Below are 10926 nucleotides of genomic sequence, written 5' to 3'. Positions count from 1 at the left end.
TTATTACTTACCTGCTCTAGTGGTACTGACAGCAGAATAAAAGAAATCACATCAACAATAATAAAAAAAACTTTGCCTGGAGGGAAATAGACATATGAAGTGACACCATAAACAGATATTCGGTATTTTCTTCTCCATAATTCTACTCCTTTTGTCCTGTTTATTTGACATATAGCTCACTTCATAAAAAATGTTTAAATATTGATTTCCAAATAGCTTCGCTTGGTCCTCAAACGATATTAACAGACTGTGTGATTTCTGAAAGGATCTGTTCTGCTGTTTCTGTAAAAAAAAATAAAAAATAAGTTTTTGTTTTTCTCTAGGATCTTTGAATCAAGAAAATTAGTTTGTCAATTATACCTTAACATGATGACCATGAGATTTCTTTTTAAAGGTGTGGTTAAAGCAAAGAAACGTGGCTGTCACCAGGTCCTCTGGGTTAAACCTTTCAGATGAGCATCTGTCCCCTCCAAGGTGTGAAATCGTACTTGGTGAATGGCATCTAAGCCCCCAGAATTCTCAGCCAGAGCCATCACATTTTATGTCCACACAGAGTCAAAATAGGTGTGAATACTGTGTGCATTCCTCAGAAAATCTTCGCTACTGATGTCACTAGGTTTTCTCCCCCACCTTTCCAGTCCGCTTTAAATTCAGAAATACAAAATGTTTAATTTGCTAACTGTAATAACCCTAACCTTTGAAGTACTTATTAAAACTTATATAAAAGCCAGTAAGATCTTTGAAATAGATTTAAAAGTATATACATTGATCCAATGTGGAGGACGGACACTAAAATCTCAGCAAGCTGTGCTAAAGTAATTATATCACAAAATTGAAAAATTATAATGATCTTTTATCATGCCTGATAGTTATATTAAAAAAAATGGTTTCTTGAAAATTTCCCATAGCCCGTTTCCATTTTAAAGCTCCTAAAGATGATTTGGAGTAGGGGGTTAGATAGCATTATTAATTATTAAAGGCCAAAATGTGATGCTTGCTTTCTATGTCTTATATATTCTACCTGTCTTATTTCACATCATCTTTACAACAGCCCTTTAGGGTAGCTGCATTTATTATCCCCAATTTACAGATGAGAAAATTTAGGCTTAGAGAGAGGTTAAGTAACTTGAACAGAATCACACAGCTGTTAGGTGACAGAGCCAGAATTCAAACTCAGGACTGACTCCAGAGCCCAACTTCCCAGCTGCCCCTGAATGACAATAATGACCACCATTTTCATCAGCTGGATTTCAAATCCCAAGAATATGCAAACTCATAACTTAGTAGAATGCCTTGTGCTGAACCTAGAACAACTCTACACAAGGACTCGAATTGCAAAATGCAGCTTCGGATCCTGGGAATCAGACTCGAATTTCCTGCCCCAGAAGCAGAAGAGGATTCTCCCCAATCCCCAGGGGAGCCCCCCTCTCACCCCCCCCTTCCCAGCAGCCTGTGGGGCGTTCTGGGGTCTGCAGCTGCTCTGGCATCCCTTCCTTTTCTACGTTCCCCTCATATCTCTGGCGGGCAGTGTGCCTTCTTTCCCATCCTCTTGGGTTTCACCCAGCAGCCAATCGATAAATATTTGTTGAATGAATAAGTGAATGAATGATTGAATGAATAAACAGCTGTCAATCCAGCCACAGATGGAAAAGCACACAGAGGTGCATAAATATTAAGTGGTTTGCCTAAAACAGCCTCAGCCTGATCAGAGTATAAATTTCATCAAATTTCATGTTAAGTTGGGGAACATTTATTTATTCTGTATTAGATATCATATTATTTCCTTCACATTTCATACTTGGTTGCTTCAATATTATTCAACACTTTACTTTTTGCGTTATTAGGTCCAGTCACTTACTCTTTAATCCTTGTTTTCACAGCTATAAAATGATGCTAGTAAGTCATACCTCACAGGTTGTCCTAAGGATCAAATAAGGTCATGTGGAGTGGTGCCCTGTAAACCGTACAGTGCCTTCTGATGCTGTTATCATCACGCCTTTATTGGCACTCTGCTATTTGTAGCCTCTGTGCATCTGGTTGTGGGGACCTAGATGCATTGCTCAAGACGGATGGCGTTTCAGAAAATCTTCAGGGGTCCCTGATACCACTCATCAGAACAAAACAAACGACTGTCAGAGAAGGATTTTTACAAAGCTGGGTTTCATGGGTGGATCTGGGGAGCAAGAAAGGCCAATAACCAGGCCACACCTTGAGAGAATCCAAGCAAAGGCCCCTGTAAGCCCCAGAAACCCTTGGACTCTCCTTGCTCTTCCTGTCTCAACCTCGGTCATAACCGCTCTTCAGTCAACAGACTGTCTAGACTGACGGCCAACAACCAGATTGTAAAATTAATCTATGCAATCACCCTGGAGACAGTCGTTGCTAAGAAAAATGCTGGGCTTGAGCCCTAGCACCTGTCCAGGTGGGCACCGTCCAGTATTCACGGGGAAGCAGAGTCTCATCTTCCCCTTCCCATCCATCCTCAACTGGGGCAGAAAAGGGGAAAACCGAACTCAGGGGAACTGTTTTTGATCCATCCTAACTTGTTTGTCCTCCTTGTTGAGATTTCCCTGGGCAAGTAAGACAATTAGCTCAGGAAGCCGTATTCCTCCAACTCAGGATCTTAGAGAATTGACACACTGAGCCAGAAAGTTTGTCAATAAATGGAGCCGCTCAGGGTCTCTTTAATGTCCCTCCTTCTCTCTCCACCCCCTATGCTCCCAGTCACCACCCTCCCCTTCCATCTGTGTAGGAGGAAACCCTTTGAAGTGTCTGTGAAACAAACAAAAAACCACTTTCTTCTTTTCTTCCTCCGAGGTTCTTTACACTAAATTTAAAAACTGAAATCTTCACAGAAAATTGTTTTGGTGGGTTCAGGAAAATAAATTTTAATTCTCAGCCCCCAAGCAAACATTTCAACCAAAGATCCCTTACGTTTTTTAAAAAGTGCAAAGTAAATTTCTTCAGTAAAGAAAGACTTAGTATTTTCCTGGGCCTTCTTGCAAACAGAGGCCCCTTAGACAATATTTACATCTACGTGTGGGTGAGTTGAGACTGTGCTTGGGGCAGCTGGAATAAGAGAGGCATTGATGGATTCCAGTAAGGCTGGCGGATATTGACGAGCAAGTGTGGTGTAACCTGGGGAGCGAGCACTGGGTTTGCAAAAAATATCTAACAGTCATCGAGCACACATGTGGACCAGGCACCGTGCTGCATGCTCTGCAGATGCCATCTTCTCGTTTCATCTTCATAACCCCCCCGTGAGGTAGGAACTAATATTCCTGGCTTACAGACGAGGAAACTGAGACACAGAAAAGTAGATCTAAAGTCAACCAGCCTTAGAGCCAGGATCCTAACACAGACCCCTGAAGCTCCTGTGAAGTCTGTAGCCCAGCAGCGTGGGCCACATGTAGTTGCTGCTTCGTATCTGCACAAGACGCCACGTCAGTCGGTGAACAGACACATTCTAACACTGCTCATTGTCTCTAAGGACATTGCTGCTCTGAGCACAGGTTCTCATTCTGACCCTCATGGGCCCCTGTTTTGTTTTGTTTTGTTTTTTAGCTTTTGGTGGTTTAGTTGCTCTATAAAATGAAGAAGGCTGAAGATCATCGCTGAGAATCCCATGGAACTTAGCAGCAGCTTTCTAAATGTCTCAATAGAGCTTTTTTGAAGTTGGAATAATAAACTGCACTACATAAATGGTAGCAATGATTTAAAATCGGTTTTCAAAAAAGTTTCTCTTGAGTGATCATTAGAAGTACTACCTACTCAGTATAGGAAATTTGAAAAATGAAGAAAAGATAAAGAAAACATAAAAACTCTCTCATAAACCCACTACCCTGAGATAACCGTGGAAACATTTAGTTGCATTTCCTTCCAGTATTTTCTCCACACATATGTGCATGTATATAAATATATTATTTTTTACCAAATAGGGATCATTCTGTATGTATACATTTGCATCCTGAATATTTTTTTTCTCTTCACATTTACATGATGAGCATTTTTAAAACACTTGAAACCTGTGTGTACACGAGCTGCTTCCCGGGGCTCACTCTCTAGATCAGAAAGTTCTTTTTATTTAATTTTAATTCCTTTAGCTGCAATTTAAGAATTCAGATCAGAACTGACCTATGTTTGAGTATTTCAGTTCTATGCCCAATGCATTTGGACAGAGAACCTCCTGGGGGATTGACAGCCGGCCCAGGAGACCCCAGAGAGGTGGGCCAGTGGTTTTAGGGCCCTGCACAAGACCCATTTTTGTTCTGGGCATCACAGCCCCTTTCACCTTTGTAAGACAGAATGAAAACTTTACCTATGCGGCATAGGCTGAAAGGTGGCATTTCAACTGTGCAAGCTCCTTCGGAGTAGGAATTGTCTGGTTTTTGGTTTTGCTTTTGTTTTTAAGTTTCTGCACCTCAGTGCTTAGAACTGTACCTGACACATAGTAGGTATGCAAGACATTTGGTGGATGAATGAATGGGTCAATAACTGAATGAATGAATGAATGAATGAATAATGTGGAGACAGTGGGCAGCTGCCTAATGATATAAATCAGACATCTCCTCCCTCTCCCACCTAGACCCCAAACATCTCCTCTCGTGGGTCAGGTTCTACCATGAGATAATTTCTTTGCAACAGTCTTCAGAGGGCCAATTTTCAAAAAGGAACCTCCCATGGGAGGGCTACCTGTTTCATTTAATAGCTTTTGCAGATATGCTGAGGCTGAGTTTTTAGAGAAGAGTCTTCCTATAGTTTGCTACAGTCAATAACATTCTAGATCAACCTGCCTCATGAGCCAAGTTCTCTGTCCTTTAGAATATTCATAAATTGTGTCCCCATCAAGGATGTTTTCTCTAGGAGCAAGGACACTCGTCTTTAAAAACTCAAGGAATAGAGAGTAGAGAGGTCAATGGAATCTTCCCACTGAAAGGTCTTTGGTGACATTGTTTGCCTGGCATGGATGAAATAATCTGAAATGAGAAAGAGAGTGAACCCCACAACTTAGAGACTTCTTTTGGAGCAGAACTGGGCAGGGCAAAGCGCCCACCTGAACAGAAAGGTGGCTCAGTAAACTTGGGCTTACTTCAGGTCATGTCTTTACAGAGAAATCTTTTCTTATTCAGCTCTTTAGTTAGCAACCCAGAGGAAGGAAGAGAGGGATCCACCACTTCTCACAACCTTCAGCTACCCTCCTAGTCCATCTGTCATTACCTCTCCCCTGGCTTCCTGTAGTGACCTCCAAACTAGTCTCTCTTCTTCCACCTGTGGCCTCCTACTGTTCTGTATCTACAAATCATAAGTCAGATCAGGTCATTCATCTGCTCAAAACCTTCCAGTGGCTTTCCAGCTCTGAGCAAAATCTAAATCTATAAGGTCCTATAAGAACTGGCATTCCCTGACACCTTTCTCATTACATCTCCTGTTACTTCTCCCTTTGCTCACTCTACTCCAGCCACACTGATGTTCTAGTTGTTTCTTAAATGCACCAAGGACATTTCTGCCTCAGGGCTTTTGCCCTTGCTGATCTCTCTGCCAGAACAGATGCATGCTGCTCCCACCTGCAGCCTCCCCACCACCCCACTGCCCCGGCCCCCAATCTAGCTACTTGCCTCACTCCCTCACTTCCTTCCTTCTGGTCTCTGCTCAAATGTCACCTTGGCCTCTCCTAACTGGCTCATCTAAAATAGTAACACATTCCCCCACAAAAACAAAACTAAACTAAACTAAACAACTAAACTAAACTAAACAAAGCCCTGCCCCCACTTAACCTCTAACCCTGCCTTATTTTTCTTCATACCATATCTCGCACATCATATTCTATATATTTGTTTATATTCTTCCTAACTCAAATAAAAGCTTTATATGAACAAGGATGCGTGTTTAGTTTCATTCACTGCTGCTGTCAAGTCTTTAGAACACTGCCTGGATCCTAATTTATTTTTTAAAAAGTGAATATTGAGTGAACCTTAAAGAACAACGATAATATAATTCATTTTAATTTTTTTTCTTACAGTTCCATTACCATTCTTCCAATACAGTATCCCTCTCTATTATTATTATTATTATTTTTATCACAGGGCTTTTTATTTCAAAGGAAAATCTAAACTCAGAATGACTAGGCAACTGTAAACCGGTTCAGAAATGTAATAAAACATCTAATGATTTTTTTCATTTGCTCCACAAACAAGACTGTGTAATAGCTGGGATCTGATTCTGCCTCTTGTCCCGGAATTTGCTGCTTTCTTTTAAGGAGGGTTAAATATTGTGTGTGTGTGTGTGTGTGTGTGTGTGTGTGTGTGTGTGTGTGTCTGTGTGTGAGAAAGAACATTTGGCACTTGTTTTTTCAGGTTTAGACACTGGACTTCGGGACAGGTTACAGGGATCTAAAGGTTAAATGCCAGGGTTCAAAACATTCAGGGACTGGAGAGATGGCTTTTCTTGACTTTTAAAAAGTTATTTGGAACTCCATAATTTCATATAAAACTCAACAAAATAGTTTTCAGTTTAGGTTATTTTAACTTATGTAAAAAAAATTGTCTAATTTCAACAACAATGCAACAAGTTCCTTTATATCATTATATTTATTAAGTATATATTAGAATGAATGACATCTGTCAAGCTACATGCCAAGAAGGAGGGAAAGCATTTCGCGAACTGCACACATTCTGATGGTTATGCCTCTGAAATGACCCTTTATGACCTCAGACAAGCCCCTACCTCAGTATTTCTCAAAATTTACTGCACAGAAGAATCACCTGTGGAATCTGATTGACAGTGCTGACTCCCAGGCCCCACCTGCAGAGAACCCGACTCATTACAACTGAGGAGAGTCCAACAGCTGCCTTGTAAAGCCAGTACCCTGGGACTGTGTGACAAAGCCACCTGAGGAACACAGCTAGATTGTAAGCCACCTGCAGGCAAGAACCACACCCATTCTAAACCACAGACATCAGGACAGGGAGATGGCTCCTTAAAGGTTTTGGGCATTGAGACAGTTCTCTCTCTTGGAATGTAATAAAGGAACCTCCCCAGAAAAGAGGACAGATAAGGAGAAGCAGACACCCAAAGATACTGCACTTGATAGAGACTGACTTGGAAGCATCCAACATTTCACAAGTTCTCTTTTTTTGATTATCAGCCTCAAAAGATAATTCTTTTTAATCTTGTCAAGATAAATTTTATGGTGATCAATTCATAAAGATACCTCCTTTTAAAATTGGAGATTCCCTGGGACTACCCAACCAACCACAATGGCCCCTCTGGACCCATTATGGTTTCTTACTGCTCATTTCAGGTATTAGAACAGTGACAAGGAAGATGAGGGTGGTTCCTCCATCGGAGAGGTTGAGTGACTGATCTTACAGGATCGGAGGAAACCCTGTAATGTTAGCTCATATGCCCCTGGAACTGTTAGTGAAAAATCATGCTATTAATGATTGTGATGGGAATGGTACAATGTTTATGTTGCTCCTCTCCCTGCCATTAATCCTATTCTCCATTTTCACTGTTTTAAAAATGCACAAATCATGCATATACACTGTGAATGAAAAAGGGGCTCTGTAATATATCTGACAAGTTCAAGTGACTGAAAGTACTCTCACAGGGTGATCTGATCATAAATTTCTAATTGGGCAGGTCCTGGTTGGTAGTCAGGCCTCAGACCTATAACTTTTTAAGTAAAAGATTTATCTTCGCCTTAAGCCCTATCCATTGTTCTTGCTCAGATGGGCAAGAACAATGGACAGGGCTGAAGGCGAGGATAAATCTTTGAAATGCGAGAGTAATTTTTTCAGACCCCTTGGAGGCATAGCCACCCTTAAGGGAGCAGGAGTCTTGTTAACTATCCTGTAATCCAATCACAGAGATTTTCCATGATTTGCTTCTCCCACCTTCTGTAATCTTCCTTGAGATGCCTCCTTAATCCAAATACATAAAAGACGCTGCAAAACTGTCATTCTCAGGAGCATCTGAGATCTTGCTTCTTGGCATGTCATCAGTTGGGCTCAAATAGACTCTCATAAAATTCCTCTACAAGTTTGGACATTCTTACATCAACAATACTCATTGTTAAAGATGAACTGACCGAATAGAAGCACACTACTCCAGGAGAAAAATCTCTTTCAATCTGTTTCCAATTCTAGTTTCACGCCCAAAGCAGCAGCCGTGGTTTCTGGGTTGTTGCATATCTTTTCAGATCATTTTCTATGCATTAGAAAAGAATGTCCATTAGGGCCAGGAAAGGGAATAGATATCCAATTTGCTGCCCAGTGCCACTGCTGAACTATTTCAACTCCGTTCTCTCCAAAAGACCTAAATGACTTTGGAAGGTTTCGAGAGCCCACTCTATGCACCCGTCAACTAGCTGCCTTCTTGCTGCACTTTACTCACTGAGTATTTAATCTCCCAGCTTACCGTCTTCCTGTCCATCTGACTCCTGTCCTTGTTCTTGGTAATTTCGACACCCGCATTAGGGGTCTCATAGTACTCCGGTCTGTCAGGAACTGGTCCCCTCGCCCTCACTGCATTACACAACGCCCTGCTCTCTCAGCTTTGACGTGGCAGCACTAGTCATGGCACCATGTCGATCTCAAACATTCCGACATCTCCTGTACAACCAGAAAGAGACCTTCTAGCTCAAAGCTTCTCCCAGGGGAGGGAAATGATTACACACCCAGCACCCCAATTTTTTTGAGGTAGTTCCCCAGAAGACTGCTCTGCCTTCCCAGTGTTAGAGCTTCGATGGATCCAAATCATGCTTTCCTTCATTCACGCTGTTGCTTCTCTTACTTGAACATACCAAGCCCTTTCCCTCTTCCAGGTCTTCGCACTTATCTCCCCCTGACGAAGAGGGTTTTCTTACAGTTCCCTGCTTAGCTGGACTATTCTCATCCTTCAGTGTCTCTTTAAAATGTCACGTTTATAATTTTGATAGGTATTGCCAAATTGCCTTCCAAAAAAGAGCTCTACCACCTTGTACCAATGACAGCATATGAGAATTCCTGCTTACCCACATCCTCACCAACTCTGTAATTTATCAGTCCTTGAAACTGACCAATTTGATGAACGAAAATCTGTCTCATCTGGCGAGGTGAGCTCTAGCTCCAGTAATTGTGAGAGAGACAGGAGGTATAGCATGTGTGGCCTTTTTTCCTTTCCAGCATTTTCTAGATATGGACCTCCCTGTTCCTCATGGCAATGAAGGTGACCAAGAGCACAACGCAAAGAATATTGGGTCCAGTTCCCACTCAGGGAGTTTCCTGCAGAGAACCTGCGTTTTTATAGCCAGATTCTTGCAGGTTTCCCCGAGGGACAAATTCCAGAGGCAGCCTCTGAGACACGGGGCCTAGTTTTTTGCTGCCCTTCAGCAATCTTGGTGCCTACCCATCGCTCACTCCTTTCCCCAGCTCTTGCTGTCTCTTTTCTTTGGGATTTTCCATGACTCTTCTGCAAAATTTCACTGTTAGTGGAGACCCTTTCTCTGTTTTATGGGGGAGCCGAGTCCTTCAGTTTCATGAGATTTTGCTGTTCATCTGAACTCAAAATTCCTCACTGATCATGTTACCTCTTGGTGGCATCCCACCCAGGTTCCAACACTGCAACGGGTTTATGTGATGGTTCTATTTCTTCTGCCACATTGGTGGGATTTAAGTAGGGAAGAGATATAAACACAGCTGTTTAGTCAGCCATCATGAACCAAGAAAGGTTGATGTTGACCTTTTAAAATTAGAAGATGTTGAAATTTTAAAGTTAGCTGTTTTTACTTAAAGTAGAATAGGGAACATTTAAAAGTGTAATTATGGAGAAGCCTAACCACAGTGAAGGTTTTTTAAGGAAAAAAAAAAAAAAAACAGAAATTCTAGTCTACGGCCATGCCACCCTGAAAAAGCCTGATCCCATCTGATCTTGGAAGCTAAGCAGGGTCAGGCCTGGTCAGTAGTTGGATGGGAGACCACCTGGGAAGACCAGGTACTGTAGGCCTAAAAAAAGGGATTGTAATCCGACCAGGTCCTTGATCTGTGAGGTCAATCAAGGACTGCCTTGCCTAAAAAAAAAAAAAATAGGATTAAAACGAAATTACTTAGTGAGAATCCTTTTTCGTCCAGTTTCCAGATGGATGCCCCACCTGAAACCTTATCTACATTTATAGTCCTCTGGGCCTCACCATGAGTTCAAAAGTCACTGGAAGTGCAGGCACGGAGGATTCTGGGATTAAAAGCTCCAGTCCACATTCAGCAAGGAATTCCTGAGTCGTGGTGGAGGGCGAGGAGCCAGGCATCTCTGCGGGGAGACTTCTACCAGATTTTTGGCTCCCCAAAGGCAGGGACTCAGGTTCATTTCCATATCAGCAGAATCTACACAGTGCGGGCACTGAGTAGGTATACAAAACACCTCTCAAATTGGGCAACTGAATTTATGCCCAAGTTGCAGATTTATAAGCAAAATAAATGTTGTTTTAAGCCACTAAGTTTTATGGGTTTTTAATGCAGTAATAGATAACTAAAATAGATGTATTGAGATTCTCTTAGCTTGACATTAGTTTGACTACCCAGTTAGCAAATCTCACAGAGAAAAAGACAGGGATGGGGAAGAGATTCCTAGGCTTCAGGGGGAGGAATGTGAGGCTGCCCTGGGAGTTGGGAACTGGTGGTCTGGACAGTCTGGACTTGCAACAGCCAAAGGGATGCATGAGGGTACTGGGCACACTGGAAAGGCTGCCCAGAGGAGGAGGTAGCCAGTTTAGTCTCACTGGCCCTGGGAGGCAGCTATTGGCTCACCTGGCAGAGATGTCCTGCATTGTCCTTTCTATCAGAATAGCCAACATTTATTAAGGTTGTTGTTTTTTTTTAATGTGCTAGCCACTCAATAGGTCTCCACATCCATGATCTCTAATCCTTGTGACCACTCTAATAATAAGCATTA

General features: G+C 42.0%; 1 pseudogene; it reads left to right on the top strand.

The window, feature by feature from the left end:
* The first annotated feature begins 9865 nt into the window (after nucleotides 1-9865).
* LOC118601855 lies at nucleotides 9866-9984 on the top strand (annotated as a pseudogene).
* The last annotated feature ends 942 nt before the right edge of the window (nucleotides 9985-10926 follow it).

This window comes from Rousettus aegyptiacus, unplaced genomic scaffold (assembly GCF_014176215.1).
Source record: "Rousettus aegyptiacus isolate mRouAeg1 unplaced genomic scaffold, mRouAeg1.p scaffold_m13_p_4, whole genome shotgun sequence".
Taxonomy (NCBI): Eukaryota; Metazoa; Chordata; class Mammalia; order Chiroptera; family Pteropodidae; genus Rousettus; species Rousettus aegyptiacus.
Note: the sequence above shows the minus strand (reverse complement) of the source record. Positions and strands in the feature narration are given on the sequence as shown.